At 49.3% G+C, this 18,431-nt stretch overlaps 1 protein-coding gene and 1 non-coding gene across 9 annotated transcripts in view; one reads left to right on the top strand and one right to left on the bottom strand.

Moving 5' to 3' along the window:
* NSD2 (nuclear receptor binding SET domain protein 2) overlaps positions 1 to 18,431 on the top strand; it is a 76,511-nt gene that overhangs the window by 4,627 nt on the left and 53,453 nt on the right. The gene's annotated exons all lie outside the window — the stretch shown is intronic.
* TRNAR-UCU (transfer RNA arginine (anticodon UCU)) lies at positions 8,308 to 8,381 on the bottom strand. Its single transcript has one exon. It is a non-coding gene; the product is annotated as a tRNA-Arg (tRNA).

Below are 18,431 nucleotides of genomic sequence, written 5' to 3'. Positions count from 1 at the left end.
CTGCACTTCTTATTTTGATCTCACCTGACCTCTTCAGCCCATCTGTTGCTGCCATGCTTTTTCCTTGGGCCTTGGCATGGTCAGTTTTTGCCCCTGCTCTCCCCTGTGACCCCCATACACACACTTACACTTCAGTGCATGTGTGGGCACAGCTGGCTTTTCGTATTAATTCCTTCTCATTCAGCTCTCAGCTTGCACCTCACTCCTAGAAAACGACCCCAGACTCCCTGCCAGTCTTGGGAGCCCTTGTAGGTATGTCTTGAACACTTTGTGCTTCGCTCACCTTTGCGCACTGCATTCTCACTCTGCTCCAGCCATTCTGGCCTCTGGCCTGCCTCAGGTACTGCAGCCATGCTGCTGTACCTGCTATTCCTTCTACTTGGACACCTGCCTGGCTTCCTCTCTACCTGCTCAAACCTCCCCTTCTCAGGCACCGTCCCTGACCACTGATTTCAGACACCCTCTTGCTGTCTGGCTCTGCCCATCTGCTGTAGCTTCTTTTCCATGACTCTTATCCTCTGACATTCTGGGTGTTTTCCTTATTTGTCTGCCTGCCTGACTGCATCAAGATGTCTATAAGGGTGGAGATTTTTCTCCTTTTGGCTCTACTTACTGTGATACCCCCAGTGCCTAGGACAGTACCCTAATGACTGTCAGACATTGAGTGACTGCTTGCATGAACAGACTCTCAGCCCCTTGTGTGCTGGCTCACGTATAAGAAGTGGTGTGGATAAAGGGGATTGGCATAGGCGTGCTTGCCCTAGTGTGAGGTTGGCAAGGTGGAGGGCCATGGGCAGGTGAGAGAGGTCAGAGAGGAGGCTCATAGACCACTGCTAGAGAATGGTGGCCTTACCCAGGCACGGGAGGTGGGGTAGGAAGAGTGAACAGATGCAGGAGAGAGGGCTGTAGTGGCATTGATGGGCTGGGGTGCAGCATGGGGGCTCAGAATAAGAGGGGAGGGTTGGGGACTTCCTGGTGGCGCAGTGGTTAGGAGTCCTCCTGCCAGTGCAGGACACATGGGTTTGAGCCCTGGTCCGGGAAGATCCCACATGCCAAGGAGCAACTAAGCCTGTGCGCCACAACTACTGAGCCTGTGCTCTAGAGCTCAAGAGCCACAACTACTGAGCCCACGTGCCACAACTACTGAAGCCCATACGCCTAGAGCCCGTGCTCCGCAACAGGAGAAGCCACCACAGTGAGAAGCCCGTGCGCAGCAAGGAAGACCGAACACCTCCAAAAAATAAATAAATGAAATAAAATTTAAAAAGAGGCCCAGGTGATCCTAATATTCACAATTTGAAAGATTGGGTGGAGAGGGCACCATGTTTATCTCCCTGTGAACTAGTGAAACTGAAGGTGGGCCTCGTTTCTGATCTACCTTGGTTCCTTCCAAAAAGAAACTGATGTCACCTACCAGCTGAAAATGTGTCTCTTGTGCCTTCCTGTTCACCCAGAAGAGGAAGCCTTAGGTCTTGAGCGTGGCGTGTGGCCCCTTTGTGTTTTCTAGCATCTTTGCTCCCTGGCCCCTTGTAGCTGCTCTGAGATCTCATCGCCATGCTGCTGCCCCTCGGGGATGAGCTGTGCTCCATCTCACGGTCCTTGCATTGCTGTGGCTCCTTCCTAAGGCGTCCCAGTTGGCCTTGCTGAGCTGCTCTTACAGCTCCACCTTCATTTGTTTCCTCTAGTGTTGCCGACGCTGCGCCCATGGCACTAGGTGTGTTTGGTTTTCTGTTCCCAGGTTGGTTGTTCCTCTGAGCACCAGGCCCTGTCATGGCAGCATGTTGCACATAAGACTGTCTGTGCTGTCTCTATATAAATAGGAGGGTGGGCCAGTGTATTTTGTTAGTTAGTATGGCAGTGTACTTCTGGGGACATTTCTTCATTCACTGAGAATTAAGAAATTAGCTGTGTTCCAGTGATGAGCCAAAACACCCATGTCCTTGGTCTCATGGACTTGACAGACCTGTGAGAGGGATGAAACAGGAGAAACGGTGGACAAAAGATTGCATCTTTGAAAAATCTGTAACAGGGGACATGGGTTCAATCCCTGGTCCGGGAAGATCCCACATGCTGCAGAGCAGCTAAGCCCGTGCGCCACAAGTACTGAGCCTGTGCTCTAGAACCCGCGAGCCACAACTACTGAAGCCCGCACACCTAGAGCCCGTGCTCCACCAAAATGAGAAGCCTGTGCACCGCAACGAAGACTAGCCCTGCTCGCCGCAAGTGGAAAAAGCCCGCGCGCAGCAGCGAAGACCCAACACAGCCATAAATAAATAAATAAATAAATTTATTTTAAAAAATAACAAAAAGAAAAAAAGAAAAACCTGTGAAATAGTCTTGCTAAATAACTGAACCTGAAACTGATCAGGCCTTTACCTCCCACAAGCAATTAATAGGAAATATGGGGGTGGGGAAAGGAACACATTAAACTACACTGTGGGATTGCCACTGGCGGAACTCAGAACGTGGGAACCTGCAGGACCAGTGACCAGGTCTCTTCCACAAGGAAAAAGAAGGGGAATGTGGATAAGAGGCTGATTGCACTACGGAGGGCTTATGTGCATCCAGGACGGGCCAGTTAGTTAGAGATGTGACTCAACACTGTTTATGATATTTGGGACAATTAGAAATTGGAACACTGACTCAATTTGTCATTAAGGAATTTTTTTTTTTTTTAGCTGCCATAGTGGTTTGGTTTTAAGAAAAGAATTTGTACCTTGTAGGCATGCATACAGAATTTATCAAAGAAATGATACACCATCTGTGATTGGCTTCACAGTTCTGTGGAAAGGGAGCCATGAGGGTGTGGCTGGATCAGGGCTGGTGTGGGGTGATGGTGGTGCGGTCCATGGGCCCTGCTTGTTCTCTCTACCTTTATGTGTGTTCAGAATTCTCCCTGACGAAGGAAGAAAAGTCACGAAGGAGAGGTTGGGTACATTTAGTACATCTATAAGGAGATTATGCCTAACTGTGGGTTGGGTGTCAGGAAGGACTTCCTGACGGGACTGAGGCTGGAGCAGAGAGCAGAAGAGGCCTTGGTAGAGGGTGGGCTTGGTAAGGGTGGTGTGACTGTTCTAGATGAGGGAGCAGGCAGTGCAGAGAGCCTGTGACTGGAGTGGACAGAAGGCTGACGAGGCTGGAGCTGAGGGTGAGGGAGCTATGTGTAGACCCAGGCTGCAGGGGTGGGGCAGGGCAGGCTCTCTGAGGCTGTAGTAAGGCTTTTCATCCAGAGAGCAATGTGAGGCCCTTGAGGGTTTTAAGCAGGTGTGTGTGTGTGTGTGTGTGTGTGTGTGTGTGTGTGTGTGTGTGTGTGTGTGTGTATGTGTGTGTGTGTGTGTGTGAGAGAGGGAGACGGACATGAATCTGTTTGCTTTGGGAAGTGCGTTTCTTGGAGTCCTCTCTAAGTTGGTGGTGGGAGGATTCCGGAGAGGGAAGAGGGTGCAGGAGACCGGCCTGCGCTCACTGTGTGTTCGGGTTAGAATCTTTCCAGCTGTCCCTGCTTTGGGTGCCTTGTAGGACTGAACAGCTCTGCCCCGTTGAAATTTGGCGTGGCCACGTGATTTGCTTTGGACAATGAAAAGGGACGCGTCATCTCTGACTGGGCGCTCTGAGAGTCGCGTGCTTCCATGATGTCCCTTTTTCCTTCTCACTGTGGAAGCGCATGATGCGCACTATGAGCATGAGGGAAACCTCTGGGTTGAGCCAGGTTGTGGCCCCGTAACCTAGTCCAGGGGTTCTCAGTGGTCCCCAGACTGACAGCATCTGTCACCTGGGAACTTCTTAGACACGCGTATTGGGGCCCACCCTAGACCTACTGAGTCCTAAGCTCTGGGGTGGGGCCGGTGCCCTCCGATGCCCGCGGAGTGGAGCGCTGCTGCCTCGGGTCTGCTGGCTGGTCAGCCGGCTCGGGGCCTGTGGTGCTGGTGCAAGGTGGAGGTGGCCCGCCAGCAACGGGCTTCTGGCTGTGACAGGAGGAGCCAGCCTCGTCAGGTCAGCCGGGGCAAGAGCTCTGCAGGAAAAGGGCTGAGGCCTGTGGGCTGGGGGGGAGGGACGGCATAGGGAGGGTGTCGGTGACGGCCCTGAGTTTTGTCTGACGAAAGCAGACAGGTAGAAGCGCCACTCACTGTCTAGACAGTATTTTTGTAAGCGTTACATTTACTTGGGTTTCGAGGTTCGGGAGCAAGGAAAAGCCTATTGAGGAATTTAAAAAATTTTCATTGAGTCCTTGACTCACGTATCAGTTTCTCACGTTGATCGCCCCACTTGTCATCGTGCCCTTTCTGCCCTCCTGACCCCCAGTCTTGCTGTCCCCCATCTGCCCCCACTCGAGTGGAAGCTCTTGCTCCTGGCGGTGCCCCCAGGACTGCGCGGCTCCTGCCCGCGCTCCACCGCCTGGACTGGCCTGTGTGTCGGCGCCGCGGCCGCCCCTGTGCCGTGTCGGGGAGCAGGCAGCCCACTCCAGGCCTGCGTGTGACGCGGAGGGGTGTGTGGTCTGTCCTTGTGACCCGCGGGCTGGGCCCTGCCCCAGGCCCCTGGCTTCTCAGCTGCTGGATTCTTTCTGGGGCGGGGGGAGGCGGGCGCTGGCCTGAGCACGGGGAGGAGCTGGCGGGCTTCAGGCTGCTTCCTCTTCCTCAGGTGCGGAAGGAAGGCTTGTTTTGGGGGAGCGGCACCGCGCAGAAGGAGAGCTGCAGGGGAGGCATGGAGGACGGTGCATGTCAGGGTTTTCTCCCTTTTGTCCTGCATCTGAAGTTGTGTACCTTATTTGTGGAAGATGAGTTGGGATTGAGCGTCACGTTAACAGCTTATTGGATTCTTTTTTGTTGAGTTCTGAAATCTATATAAAAAAGTATTTATTTCTTAAAATTCAACTTCTTATAACTTCTTCGAAAAAAATATTGGTAGTTCTTGTTTGTCCAACGTGGAGGCTAAGCTTGTGTGCATTTCTCAGATGCCAGTATGCTCTTGGCTGCTTTAGGGATTTCTGTGAATTAACAGTTATATCAGCAAAGGGTCAGAGCACATCATAGGTAATTACCCTCTCTGCTTCCTTTGGAGAGGGGCCCTGTTCATTTTTGTAGGTTGGTAGACCTCTGAGATAGAGGAAATCTGTGTCTTGATGGCCCACTAGGAATGAAACGTGTTTCCATAGGACCTTGCCCTGGCTTTACAGCTCTGCCTCTCGAGGACTCCAAGGTAACTCCTTGGGGCTGGGCACAGCACCCTGGGTGTTTGGGTGGAGCCTGGCCCCTGTTCTTGGCTGTGCCCTCGTTGTGGGCTTGTCTCCTAGAAGCCATTGCTGCTTCCCTGGGTCTGTACCAACTGCTTCTCTTGTTCTCTGCTATTGGCTGGAGGTCTCAGAGCTGGTCCTTCAGCTGGTGCCCAGATCCTGGCACCTTCTCACCTCTCTCCTCCCTTAGTGAGTTCCCAGCACGGGAATGATGTAGTAGAAACTGAGTTGTGAATTCCAGCCTAGAGTTTATAGAAATCTTATTTTCAAGGATGTGCAGTTTCTTGACACATCATCAAGGAAAAATAGAAAGCTTAATTATTATTAATTTTATAATCAGAAAGTACATTTTATGGAAAATCTGTAATAACTACAGTCTTACCAACCAAATGTTTAGGTGTATTTCCAGTTTACCTTTTCATTGATCAGGCGGAACCAGGTGCCCTAAAGACAGTTTCCTCTGCGAGGGTCATGTCAAACGGTAACAGTCTAGGTAACTATTCCAAGGAGACAACTGCTCTGCTCTTCCAGCTGTTTCTTGTGGTATCTATCTGTACTTAAAAAAAAAAATAACTTTCTAATTTTGCTGAGTTGAGAACTTTGTGGTTTATATGTTATGTGTTAAGTTCTATCTACAGGAGATAAGGATTTAGCTTTCTTTCCCGCTGGCCTCCCACTTCCCCTTCCCCAGTTCTTCCCAATATTGTGGTGTCTGGGTTATCTATTCCTCCCTGATAAGCTATTCCAGAACTTAGTGGCTGAAAGCACAACAACATTTATTTGTTTACAGTTTTGCAGTTTGGACGTTGTATGCCAGGGTTAGCTTGTTTCTGCTCTTGTGGTGTCAGTTTGTTTCCTGTGTCTGTGTGTTGGAATTGGCTGTTGGCCACGGTCCACCATTCTCCCCAACATAGGCCTCCCGTGAGGCTGCTTGGGCCTCCTCATAGCATGGTGGCTGGTTCCTGAAGGAGGAAGTGAAGTTGCCAGTCCTTTTATTTTTTTCTTATTTTTATTTTTTTACTTTTAGGCCGTACCATGCAGCTTGTGGGATCTCAGCTCCCCGACCAGGGATTGAACCTGGGCCATGGCAGTGAAAGCCTGGAATCCTAACCACTAGGCCATCAGGGAACTCCCTGTCTGCCAGTCCTTTTTTTTTTTTTTTTTCTTTTTGCGGTACGCGGGCCTCTCACTGCTGTGGCCTCTCCCATTGCGGAGCACAGGCTCCGGACGCGCAGGCCCAGTGGCCATGGCTCACAGGCCCAGCCACTCCGCGGCATGCGGGATCCTCCCGGACCGGGGCACGAACCTGTGTCCCTTGCATCGGCAGGCAGACTCTCAACCACTGCGCCACCAGGGAAGCCCTGCCAGTCCTTTTAAAGGCGAGGCTGGCTCTGGTCTGGCATCACTTTTGCCATATTCAGTTGGTGGGAGCAGTCACAGGCCCAGGCCAGAATCAAGAATGTGGAGAAATAGATTTTATCTCTTGGTGGGGGAATTACAATAAATTTTTGGCCATCTTTATTTTATTTTTTTAGTTTTTAGAATTTCCAGTTGCCTTTCTTCTTGCAACATCTTTTTCTTTTTTTAATATTTATTTATTTTGCTGTGTCGGGTCTTAGTTGCGGTATGTGAGATCTTCTTCTTGCGGCACGTGGGCTCAGTAGTTGTGGTGCACGGGCTTAGTTGCCCTGTGACATGTGGGATCTTAGTTCCCCAACCAGGGATCGAACCCGCGTCCCCTGCATTGGAAGGTGGATTGTTAACCACTAGACCACCAGGGAAGTCCCTGCTTTTAAATTCTTATCCTCATGGTAAGTTTTCCTCACACGTCTGATGGCCTTCGACTGCAGGCCCACTGTTGAGACGGAGGTCTGGGAGCTGACGGCAGGTCCTGGGTGGAGGCTTCACTGAGGGCCAATTGGTCAGAACCCACCGTCAGTATCAGCAGGTGTTTTCCCTAGATCTTGGCAAGTGTCCTCGTGCTGGCTGTGTCTTGTAGTTCACTGCCTTGAGCGCCCCCTCCGGTGTGCCCTGTCCTTAGACTACACTCCGGTTCTTCTCCTGCTGGGGTGGGGCTGGTTGCCAGGCTGTGGGTGGGGTGGGTCAGGGACTGCGCGTTATGTGGACTTCGATCCAGTTCTTTTGACTTAGGGTTCCCAGTGTGTGCAGCACATGCCCCTGCTATGTGCAGTGACTTATCGTTATGCATTAGGCATGTGTTAGAATTAGAATAAGAAAATACATTACAGACATGTGAATGATACAACTTAATATGTTTAATACCTTTCCTATTCAACAGAAGATTTGATAGGTTACAAACTGAGATAAGATTAACCTAAAATTCATCAATTAAACTATTTTAAAGTATATAATTCGTTGGTTTTGTAGTACATTCTCAGTGGTGGTTAATGCAACCGTCACCACTATCCAATTCCCGAATATTTTCGTCATTTCAGTGAGAAGCCTGGTGCCTATTGGGCAGTCACTCCCCATTTCCCCTTGTCCCCCAGCCCCTGGCAACCACCATTCTACTTTGTCTCCGGATTTGCCTATTCTAGACATTTTACATGAATAGAATCACGTATGTGGCCTTTTGTGACCGGCTTTTTTCTCTCAGCACAGTGTTCTCAAGATTCATCTGTGTTGTATCATGTCTCCGTACTTCATTCATTTAAAAAAAATTTTTAATTTTTTGCTACATTGGGTCTTCGTTGCTATGCACGGGCTTTCTCTAGTTGTGGCGAGCGGGGGCTACTCTTTGTTGCGGTGCGTGGGCTTCTCATTGCGGTGTCTTCTCTTGCTGTGGAGCACGGGCTCTAGGCACGCAGGCTCAGTAGTTGTGGCTCACAGGCTCTAGAGCGCAGGCTCAGTAGCTGTGGTGCCTGGGCTTAGTTGCTCCGAGGCATGTGGGATCTTCCCGGACCAGGGCTCAAACTTGTGTCCCCTGCATTGGCAGGCAGATTCTTAACCACTGTGCCACCAGGGAAGCCTACTTCATTCATTTTTATGACTGAATATCCCACTGTATGGATAGATCACACTTCTTTTTTTTCCCTGCCGCGCGGCATGTGGCATCTTAGTTCCCCCACCAGGGATTGAACCTGGGCCCCCTGGCAGTAGAAGTGCAGAGTCCTAACCACTGGACTATCAGGGAAGTCCAGACCACTTCTTCTTTTATCTGTTTATCAGTTGTTGGACATTGGGTTGTTTTTTGAATAATTCTGTGAAAATTCTTGTACAAGTTTTTGTGTGAACATGTTGTCAGTGCTGTCTTGGGCAGGCCCTCGGAGTGGAGTTGCTGGGTCACGTGGCGGCTAAGGGACTTCTCAATTGTTTCCCGCGGCAGCTGCACCGCTTTCCGTACCCCTGGCAGTGTGTAAGGGGTCCAAAGATTTGTCACATTACACTGAGAAGATAGAGGGGACGGACAGGCATGGAGCCAGGGAAGATAGCAACTCATGCATCGTCATAAGGTTAAGGTTGGGGCCGCGGGGAGAGAGGCACACAGGTGGTGGGCCCAAGGCTGACCCTGGGCTTGTCTGTGGTTCCAAGCTTCTTTGCAGTGAAAACAAAACAAAACAAGGAATAGGTCAGTTATAAAGTCTTTACTGTCATAGGTGCATTTCTGCAGAAGAAGCAAGACTTCTGCTGTGAGTCAATTCTAAATTCCATAAAATAAAGCTTCTCAGTAGAGAGTTCTTACGGAGTAATGGAGCCGTCACTGCCCTCAGCCCCTGTTCTGTAGCAGACTCTGTACTGATCTCATTGTTCTTTACCGAGAGCTCTTTGCTGTAAGACTGGAGGTCCTGTCATCATTCAGTGAAGGTGGGACCAAGATCTATTCCAGGTAGATTAGTGTGAAATGTTGGAAACAAAGGGAATGTTAGGAAATGTGTGTGTGTGTTTTAACCATACTTGCAAACTTGACTTTTCCATCTAAGTCTCTCTTCTGCCTCCAGAAGAAGGACTGGAGCTTGGTCCCTGTCCTGGCTGGGCTCTGGGGGACGTCCTGAAGCCCTTCCTGCTGTCCAGCATTGAGACTTCTCCCTGATGCCTCTTCTCAGATTCGCAGAATGGACTCAGCGGGCTGCAGCTGGATTTCTGAGCAGCCGAGAGAGTGGGGCCTCGTGTGCCCGAGGTCGGAGCCCCGGGGAAGGGAGTTTGCGGGTTGCTCCAGTGACTCTTCCTGCCACTTTTCCATCCTCCACCCCATCTTTCTCCTTCCTCTTTCCCTAATGTTATATCTGTATTTTAAAATCTCTGTCTCTCCCCTCTGGAATATTAGCTCCACAAGAATAAGGTACACGCTTTGTTTACTGCTGTGTCTCCAAATGTTGGGACAGGGCCTGTGCTCCTTGACTAGTTTTCAGTGTTGAGTGTTGTCATTCAGGTCACCTTTCCCTTCTTTTGAGAGTGGTGCCTTTCCCTTTATGTTGGAGACCCCTCCTCTGTTCCATGTGGCCCTGCAGGGGCTGCCTAGCCCCCCCAGCCACTTACTGTGTCAGCTCATGTTGTAGGAGGCCTGTGAAATGTAAGGGATTAATTATATAGTTCTTAAAGCTTATTACAGGAAGCAGCAAGATGATGCTCGGCTCTCCCCACCCTGTTCCTGCTCCCCTTGGAAAACCACTGATAACTCTGAGCTGTTACTTTCTGTTTTAACTTCCACATTTTCATTTTTCACTTTAAGTGTGTCAGTGTTTTCTTTCCTTTGCACAATGATTGTATGTTACATTTTGTTATATTTATTTATTTTTTAAAAATCAATTAATTAATGTATTCATTTTTGGCTGCTTTGGGTCTTTGTTGCTGCACACAGGCTTTCTCTAGTCGTGGGGAGCGGGGGCTACTCTTTGTTGCTGTGTGCGGGCTTCTCATTGCGGTGGCGTCTCTTGTTGTGGAGCACGGGCTCTAGGCGCATGGGCTTCAGTAGTTGTGGCACATGGGCTCCGTAGTTGTGGCTCGCAGGCTCTAGAACGCAGGCTCAGTAGTTGTGGCGCACAGGCTTAGTTGCTCCGTGGCATGTGGGATCTCCCCGGACCAGGGCTCAAACCTGCGTCCCGTGCACTGGCAGGCGGGCTCTTAACCTCTGCGCCACCAGGGAAGCCCCACCTTTAGTTTTTAAAAAATATTTATTTCTTTCTTTTTGGCTGCATTGGGTCTTTTTTTAAAAATTTATTTATTTATTTTTGGCTGTGTTGGGTCTTTGTTGCTGCGTGCGGGTTTTCTCTGGTTGCGTCAAGCGGGGGGCTACTCTTTGTTCCTGTGCGCGGGCTTCTTATTGCGGTGGCGTCTCTTGTTGCAGAGCACGGGCTCTAGGCGCATGGGCTTCAGTAGTTGTGGCACGCGGGCTCAGTAGTTGCGGCACACGGGCTCTAGAGCGCAGGCTCAGTATTTGTGGCACATGGGCTTAGTTGCTCTGCGGCATGTGGGATCTTCCTGGACCAGTGCTCGAACCCGTGTTCCCTGCATTGGCAGGTGGATTCTTAACCCCTGCGCCACCAAGGAGCCCCCACCTTTTGTCATTTTAGACATTTTAAAAGAGAAAGGCTTCGTGGGCAAGAGGAGCCCCGAGCCACGGGCCTTACTCCTGCAGCAGCGTGCCTCTCGCCGAGCGACTCTTCCCCGTCAGCTTCCCCATTGTTGGCGTTTGGCGTCTCTAACTCATTCCTCTGTTGTCTTTGCCCTTGCGGGTTTACCCTTCCTTTGAAATTCCTTACTGTCATTTTAATTGGGGTTTCTGCATGGAGTGTAAGTAAATGTGAGAAAGGAGGCCTCACGTTCTTTTTAAATATAAAAATGGTTTTAGAATTACCACTCTCCCCTGTGCTCCTTCTGGGTTTATATCCTTGCTCTAGTACCTCTTTTAGCATTTCATTTGTGAAAGCAATATGTATATTAAACTCCCTTAGTTTTTGCATGTCTGAAAATACATTTTGCCTCATGTTCAGTGATAATTTAGATGAGAAATTATTTTTTCCCTTAACACATTAGAGAGGCTCCGTCATCTACTCCTATCTGTTGAGGCTGCACAAAGGTCTGTGTTTCTGTTTCTTTTCTCATGCTGAAGTCTGTGAATTAACTTATTCTTTATGGGTACTTAGGTTTTAAGGTTTTCCTTTTATCCTTCATGTTATGTGGTTTCAGAAATTATGTGTTGAGGTATTGATTTGCTTTTATTTATCTTGCTCAGAACCCTGGGTACCCTTTTAAATCTGGATACTTGAGTTTCCTTTCATCTCTGGAAAATTTCGATTATTATCCCTTTGAAAATTACCTTACCCCCATCCTCCCTCGTTTCTCCTGGAACTCCATTGGAATGTAAACTCCCTGAGGGCAGAGTATTCTTTGTGTGTGTGTATGTGTGATAACATATACATAACGAAAAATCACCATTGTGACCACTTTTAAGTGTATAGTTCAGTGGCATTAAGTACGTTCACATTATTGTGCAGCCGTCACCACCATCCACTCCAGAATTTTTTCATCTTGTGAAACTGAAACTCCCAATTAAACACTTAACTCTTCATCCTCTCCTCCCCATTCCCTTGCAGCTACCTTTCTACTTTCTGTCTCTATGAATTTGATTACTCTTGGGATCTCATATAAGTGGAATCAGGGAGTTCTCTGGTGGTCCAGTGGTTAGGACTCCGCACTTTCACTACCGAGGGCGTGGGTTCAACCCCTGGTCAGGGAACTAGGGTCCCGCATGCCATGTGGTGAGGCCAAAAAGAAAAAAAGTGGAATGATACACATTTGTCCTTTTGTGACCAGATTCTTTTACTTAGCATAATGTATTCAAAGTTCATCCATGTTGTAGTATGTCTCAATACTTCATTCCTTTTTAAGGCTGAACAATATTCCATTATCTGGAGGTACCACAGTTTATCAATTCATTCGTCTGCTGAAGGACAGCTTGGTTGCTTCCGGGTTTTGGCAATTATGAATGAAACTGCTATAAACCTCTGTGTGCAGGTTTTTGTGTGGACATAAGTTTTCAGCTTCCTTGGGTAAATACCAAGGAGTGGGATTGCTGAATCGTATGGTAAGAGTATGTTTAGTTTTGTGAGAAACCACCAACCTGTCTTTCCATTGTGGCTGCACCATTCGGCGTTCCCACCGGCAGTGATGAGGGTTCGCCAGCACGTGGCGCTGTCAGTGTTGTGGAGCCTGGCCGTCTGACAGGTGTGGAGTGGCTGCCTTAATTACCGTGCCTTCACAGTAGGTCTTGCGGGAGGGCTCTGGGTTGTAGAACCGCCCCCTGAGCAGTTTCCCAGTTGCCTTTGCAGGGCTCTACCAGCGTCACTCATGCTAGACCCATTTTTACGTATGTTTCTTGGCTCAGGATTTGGGGCACCACAGCCTCTGAGGCAGAGTTCTCGAGGGTGATTCTGTCTCCCCAGTGGTCTCTGGTGGGTGTTTGCTGAGGGCCCAGCCCTGGGCTGGCTGGAGGTGTGGCTCAGGTGACAGCGCTGTTGCAGCTGACACTCTGGTCTGCTTTGGGTGATGCCTGTGAGCTGGAGGCTGGGTGAGAGGGTGTGGTCACTTGCCACAGCTGGAAGGTGGTAGGGCCAGATTCCAGCCCTAGAGTGGCCTCCACACTCTGCCCGGGGCCCTGCAGCTCCCCACGCCCTCCGACCGCTGCAGCTGCGCGGGAGCCCAGGCAGGCCAGGCCCTGTAAGGCTGATTGCTCTTCCCTCTTCACCTCTGGACCTGGAGATTTTGCCCTTTCCTGTTTTCAGTTAAGTGATGTAGCTAACTTTTTTTGTTAAAGAAATAATAATTTGGCTACCTTCACCAGAAATCTTCTGAAATGTGTTAAAATGGTGACGGAATGTTAATAGAGTCCCTAATGTTGAATCAGCATTTTTGGATACACCCTCTTTAGCTGTGATATCTTATTTTAATATGGTAATGACTGGGTTTGATTTATTTCTATTTTGTAATTTTTTTTTTACAATCATACTCTACTGATCTTGGTCTGTAGTTCTTTTCTGTACTCATTTTTCTGGTTTTGGTATGAGAGTTATGCCAGCCTTATATAATGTTTGGGAAACTCTCCATCATTTTCCATGTTTTGGAATAATTTAAACAATAGGAATGCTGTTTTTATGTGATGAATAATACACAGCAGTCGGAAAGACTGAGCTACACTTGTTTACATCAACATGGGGGAGATCAAGCTGTGCTGATTGATGAAATCGCAGAGCACAAGTCCAGTGTGGTAGCATTGCTGCTTGGCAGGCAGCAGTTCTCTGTTCCTGGGTACCTCCCGTAGACTGGAAGGATGCATAGTCAACTGGCGATGGGGAGAGTAAGTGGAACTTAGGGTTCCTGAAAGGCAGATGTCATCTTTGTTTTACTCATTCACCCTGAGCGAGGCTTGCGGGAAGTGGGAGCTGCAGCGGGAGCTTTGGCTTCTCGCTGTTGGACTTGGGGCTCACGGTGGGTGACGTGGGCGTGGAGAACCAGAATCCCGGGATGCTGCTGCGGGCGTGTGGTGGGCGGTGGGCGGCCTGTGGGGGTGAGCCTGGCTTCTCCCGTCTGGGAGCCCTCGGGTGCCGTGTGCCCACTGTGCCTGTCCTCGGCTCATGCATCTGCAGTTGCCGTTGTCCGGGGGTCTTCTTTTTTTCATGTCAAAAAGACATGAAGCAAATGTGGCAACATGCTGAAAACTGTCATTTTGGAGTGGTGAGTATACAAGTGTGTCCTGTTGTTCTTTGCACTTTTCTGCTTTTGAAACTTGCCCCCCCGCTACCGAATATAAGAACGATTGGCCATTGAGGCATCATCACCTGAACCTAGTGAAGCTCTCTGGGCCTTTCTTTTATGGTTATTGTGGGCTCTGTAGGTTTTCTACCTCTTGGTTAGGTTTTATATTTTTCTTGAAATGCTAGACAAAGTGAAAGATTTTCTAATTTATTGGTATAACCTTGATTGAAAAAACCAAAAACTCCTAGAAAGATCAAATTACTGGTCAGTGGCGTGCAGTGCCGTGTTGGAAGTGAAGGCGGACCCTCTCTGCGGGCCCCTGCCTTCAAGGGTTGTCCCGGGTGGAATCCTGGAAAGTAAGCAGCCCACAATCAGATTAGGAAGGGAAAAAAGACCAAACGCCCGAAGAAACAGGTACCATGAATGAAAATAAAAGCAACAACAGGAGACACAGGCCTGCAAAGACCAGATATTTAAAACAGTTATGTTTAATATATTCAAAGATTTAAAAGAAACCTGAAAATTCCAACAGGAACAAGCAATCTTGAAAATGTGGTTCACATACACGTCATGATTACCAGGGACCTAGGCCTGGAGTTAGATCCGAACCCCATGACCCTGGGTATGTTTTAAGAGAAGCCAGAAATCTGAATTTTTGTGTAAAATGTCCCAAACTTTAATTGTTGGCAACTAAAGCGTCTTGTTTATCTGTCTACTGGCTCTACTTCTTAATATTATTTTCTTAGCTGTTGCTCTAACTAGGGCTGCGGTTTGCATCCTTAACTCATCACAGGCTACTTAGAGTTAGTATACCACTGGGTATAAAATACAAGAATCTTGCAACTGTGTAGATTGATTTACTCCCTTCCCCATGCTACAGTTGTCATATGTATTACATCTATTAAGTTATAACTCCAGTGTTATATATTGTGCTTTAATTATTTGAATTTTAAAGAAACTAAGAGGAACAAATAGTCTTTTATATTTGCTCATATATTCACCATTTCTGGTGCCCTTGATTTCTTCCTAAAGATCCCAGTTTCAGTCTGGTGTCATTTCTCTTCAACCTGAAGAACTTCCTTTAGCATTTCTCCTAGTGAAGATCTGATGGCAACAATTTCTTAGTTTGTATTTCTCTTAAAATGTATTTTGTCATCACTTCTGAAGGATATTTTTTCTGGATATCAAATTCCGGTTGGACAGTTGTTTTTTCCCCATTACTCAGATCGTATCTGGCTTCTGTTTCTCCTGAGAAGTAAATAATTACCCACACCACTGTTCTGTAGGTACCGGGTCTTTTTCCCTCTGACTGCTTTCCAGGGTTTCTCTTCATCTCGGTTTCTAGGCATTTCAGCTGATGTGCACCTGGTGTAGCTTCTTTTATATACATCCTGCTTGAGATTTGCTGAGCTTCTTGAACCTGTAAATTGATGTCTCACTGAATTTGGGAAGTTTTTCTGGTTATTTTTTCCCAAATATTTTTTCTTTTTTTCTTTTAAATGACTGACTTTAAAAAGAATATTTATTTGGGGCTTCTCTTGTGGCGCAGTGGTTGAGAGTCCGCCTGCTGATGCAGGGGACACGGGTTCGTGCCCCGGTCCGGGAAGATCCCACATGCCGCGGAGCGGCTGGGCCCGTGAGCCATGGCCGCTGAGCCTGCACGTCCAGAGCCTGTGCTCCGCAATGGGAGAGGCCACAGCAGTGAGAGGCCTGCGTACCGCAAAAAAAAAAAAAAAAAGGAATATTTATTTTATTTATTTTCTATATTATTTTTGGCTGCATTGGGTCTTAGTTGTGGCGTGCGGGATCTTTTGTTGCAGCATGCAGGCTTCTCTCAGGTTGCGGCGTGTGGGCTCCAGAGTGCGTGGGCTCTGTAGTTGCGGCGGGCAGACTTAGTTGCTCCGTGGCATGTGGGATCTTAGTTCCCTGACCAGGGCTTGAACCTGCACCCACTGCGTTGGCAGGCGGATTCTTAAGCACTGCACCACCTGGGAAGTGCCCCAGATATTTTTTCTGTGTCATTGTTTCTCTCCTTTCCTTCTGGGTGGGAGTGGGAACCCAGACCTTTTGATGCTGGTCTATAGATCATTGAGGCTCAGTTTCTTTTCTTTCTTTTTATTTTTAATAATTTTTACTCTGTTTTTTAGATAATTTTTACTGATCTATTTTCAAGTTTCCTGACTCATATCTAATACGCTTTTAAGGCCATGCAATGATTTATTTTTTTTAATTTCAGATACAGAATTTCCATTTGACTCTTTTTCATAGTTTTTGTTTCTCTGTTGCTATTTCCAGTTTATTATTTTATGAGTACACTTTCCTTCATGTCCTTGAGCATGGTTATAATAGACGCTTTGAAATCCTGCTGAACTTCAGTATTTGGGCCGTCTCGGGGCTGGTTTCTGCTGCTTCTCTGTTTCGTCATATATTTAGTAATTCCTGGATAATGTGAAAGATGTGCTGTAGACACTCTTTATTCCGTTATGTTCTTAAGAGTGGCCTTTTATTTTCAGTTGTGTTAAAATACACGTAACATTTACCATCTTAACCGTTTTTAAGTGTGAAGTTCAGTGGTATTAAGTACATGCACGCTGTTGCAGCATCACCAGAACTCTTTTCGTCTTGCGAATCTGGAACGTTGCCCCCATTAAAACAACACCTCCCTGTTCTCCCCTCCCCCAGATCCTGGTGCCCCCCATCCTACTTTCTGTCTTTATGGATTTGACTGCTCATGACAGTGCAGGCTTACAGTATTTTGTGAGTGGCTTATTGCACTCGCTGTAACGTCCTCAGGGTTCATCCGTGTCATAGCAGGTGTCAGAATCTCCTTCGTTTTTAAGGCTGAATCGTATTCCACTGTGTGGATTCCACCTTTTGCCTGTTGTGAACATGCTGCTGTGAACATTGGGTACAGATACCTCTGTGAGTCCCTGCTTTCAGTTCTTTGGGGTGTGTATCCAGAATGGAACTGCTGGGTCCTTTTGATTCTTTGGGGAACCCCCCCCCCGCTATTTTCCAGCAGCCATACCATTTTACATTCCCACCCACGTGCACGAAGTTTCCAATTCCTCCACATCCTCGCCAACCCGTTTTCTGTTTTTTTTGTGTGTGTGTGGTACGCGGGCCTCTCACCGCTGTGGCCTCTCGCGTTGCGGAGCACAGGCTCTGGACGCGCGGGCTCAGCGGCCATGGCTCATGGGTCTAGCTGCTCCACGGCATGTGGGATCTTCCCGGACCGGGGCACGGACCCGTGTCCCCAGCATCGGCAGGCGGACCCTCAGCCACTGCGCCACCAGGGCAGCCCTGTTTTCTGTTTTTGTAGTAGGTAGTCATCCTCAGGGGTGTGTGTGAGGTGGCATTTCGTTGTGGTTTTGATACTTTTTTTTTTTTTTTTTGGCCTTGCTGTGGGGCTTGCGGGAGCTTAGTTCCTGGGCCGGGGGTTGAACCCAGGCCCGGCAGTGAGAGCGCGGAGTCCTAACCACTGGCCAGCCCTGGAAGTCTGCTTCTTATCCTCAGAGTGGCGTTGCGGTTTGTTTCTGTCTCGCTTCAGCTGTCTTGTAAGCTGGGCTGCGTGGACTCCGGGGTTCGGTGGGGAGTCTGCGGTGCGTGGGGGCCCCCCTCGAAGGCTCTCCTTTCCCTGTTCACCCGGTGCCGGGCCTGCTGGGTGCGTTCCCGAGCCGCCCCCACGCCCCCTGCTCTGGGCCTCTCCAGTGCCTTTAGGTCATTGTCTTCTCTTTTTGTCCCGTTGGTCTGATGCAAGCGGGACTGGGAACCCACTCGGATTTACCTGAAAAAATCACCGCGTGGGGCACACCGAATGCTCTGGTGTGTGCCCGGTGCTCCAGGTGTCCGGGGCCAACCCTCCACCACTGCCTGGCTCCTGCCCCGGCCTGGCGTCCTCGGAGACTGGGCCCTTTCCACCGAGGCTCTCTTGGGAGGGTTGTCCCGGGCTGCATCCTTGGCCCCTCCCCAGGGGGTGTAGCCAGCGGCCCCCAGGCGGTGACAGTGGCTGAGCACCTACGTCCTTGGGCTCCCGGTCCAGGCGCCCCACTTCTCCCTGCTCTCTCACCGTTGGCCCCCTTGGGGCCGTGGTGCACTCTTGGGACGTCTTCCCAGCGGAGTGGGCGCCTGCCAGTACCCTGTTCCAAGCCGCCTTCGTGGGGCGTCCCCAACGAGGGACTGCGGCTGTGTGGGGAGGAGACCCCTCTGCATGTGGACCTCGGGCGGCCATCCCGTGGAGGGCGCTGTGGGTGGTGCGCTATGGCCTGGCCCTGCTGCCCGACTAGCGCAGTCCCGGAGAGCTGACTCCACTTGATGTTGCTGCCCTGCTGCTTGTCACCGGCAGTTAACTTGGGCCTGGGTGGGGAGGGGCGGGGGGGCGGTAGAGGTCCAGCTCTCACCTTCCCCGGCTGTCTGGGCTGAAGCTTTGCCTACCGGTAATCGCGGGTGTGTCCCGAGCCCCTGCCTGGAGTCCTCTTCAGCTGTGTCTCAG

This window comes from Orcinus orca, chromosome 4 (genome assembly GCF_937001465.1).
Source record: "Orcinus orca chromosome 4, mOrcOrc1.1, whole genome shotgun sequence".
Taxonomy (NCBI): Eukaryota; Metazoa; Chordata; class Mammalia; order Artiodactyla; family Delphinidae; genus Orcinus; species Orcinus orca.
Note: the sequence above shows the minus strand (reverse complement) of the source record. Positions and strands in the feature narration are given on the sequence as shown.